Here is a 1,894-nt window from a genome sequence, read left to right on the forward strand (position 1 = left end):
GAGGATGAGCTATTGAGGAGAAACACTTCATGACTCCATGCCTTTCACAAAATTCAGTAAATAATTCACTGTCAAACTACAAGTCTTTGTTGGAGACTATCTTCTTCGGGAGCCCGTAACGGCAAACGATGTTCTTTATGATGAAGTCCAACACCTTCTTGGAGGTGATCGTAGTGAGAGGTTTGGCCTCGACCCACTTCATGAAGTAATTGACTGCCATATTACTTTACTCATCCCTTTCCCGTGGGAAAGGATCCAATTAATTCAATGCCCCATATTGCGAAGGGCCACAGATTTGTTATCTAAGTGAGCTCATTTGGAGGAGCTCAGGGGATGTTGGTGTAACATTGGCATTTGTCGCATTTCTTGACATAATCCATCAAATTGCCTACTACCCTTGTCTTAGGATTTTCTTGGTGAGGCTTTGCCCCCCCAGTGTAGTCGCCACAAAAACCCTCATGCACTTCTCAAAGGATGAGTTTGCTTCCTGCTCGGACACACATTAGAGTAGTGGTAATGAATATCCTCGCCTGTATAACTTGTTGTCCCTGATTACATACCGAGGCGCCTGGTAAAGTAGCTTTCAAGCCATTTTTTGTCCTGCAGTAACTCTCCAGAGACAAGATACTTCACGATGGGTCCCATCCAACCATCTTGGGGCTAGACCACTTCTACCTCCTTGGGATCTGTGATGCTCAGAGAAGCCAAGTAGTCAATCAGGACAACGTTGAGCAACTTTGCATCCATGGTGGTAGTAGGTTTGGACAGGGCGTCAACATTAGAATTCTGTTCTCGTGGCACTTGTTGGATGGTGAATATTTTGAAGCTGTGTAGTATTTCCTAGGTCTTGGACAGATAAGCAGCCATCTTGGTCCCTCGGGCCTGGTACTCTCTGAGGACTTGGTTTATGACAAGCTAAGAATCATTGTATATCTCGAGGCCCTCAGCTTTGAGCTCTAGGGCAACTCAGAGTCTAGAAGTCAAGGCTTCGTACTCAGCTTTGTTGTTTGAGGCATTGAAGCCAAATATCAAAGCATTGTGAACTCTATGCCCCTTGAGGGACACCAAGATAAGGGTTGCTAGGCTCCATTTTCATTGGAGGACCCATCTACAAACAATTTCCATATGGGCTCGACAACCTGGGCCTCATCGGGTCTCTCATGTGTTCTCGTGCACTCGACAATGAAGTCCATCAATGCTTGCCCTTTTATGGTAGTTCTCGGGTGATAGATGATGCCAAACTGGATGCATTTAACTACACTTGAGGAGTCTTCTGGAGGATCTAAAAGGCTGGTTGGTAATGACCTTGATGGGATGCACCTAGAAGTAAGGCGTGAGCTTTCGAGAAGCCATCATCAGGCAAAAGGCCAGCTTCTCCATGAGTGGATACCTAGACTCTGCCCTGAGGAGTCTCTTGCTTACATAGTAGATGGGGTACTTGACACGGACTGCATCGCAAACTAAGGCAACACTAATGGTGTTCTCAGAGATTGTCATATAGAGGAGAAATGGTTCTCCGTCTACAGGTTTTGACGAAATCGGAGGATTCACCATATGTGCCTTCAATTGCTGGAATGCTTGTTCACACTCCTCCATCCATTTGAATTTCTGACCTCCTTGAAGGGTGTTAAAGAAGGGAATGCAGTTGTCAGTAGCCTTTGAGATGAAGTAGCTGAGAGTTGTTATCTGACCAGTCAAGCTTTGAACATCCTTATGATTTTTGGGTGAAGAAATCTCGATTAAGGCTCTTATCTTCTCAGGATTTGATTCAATTCCTCGGGCACTGACAATGAATCCCAAGAACAACTCGAAGGCTACCCCAAATGTGCATTTATGGGGATTCAACTTTATCCCAAATCTGTGGAAGATTGAGAATGCCTCTGCCATATCTTTC

This window comes from Humulus lupulus, chromosome 8 (assembly GCF_963169125.1).
Source record: "Humulus lupulus chromosome 8, drHumLupu1.1, whole genome shotgun sequence".
Taxonomy (NCBI): domain Eukaryota; kingdom Viridiplantae; phylum Streptophyta; class Magnoliopsida; order Rosales; family Cannabaceae; genus Humulus; species Humulus lupulus.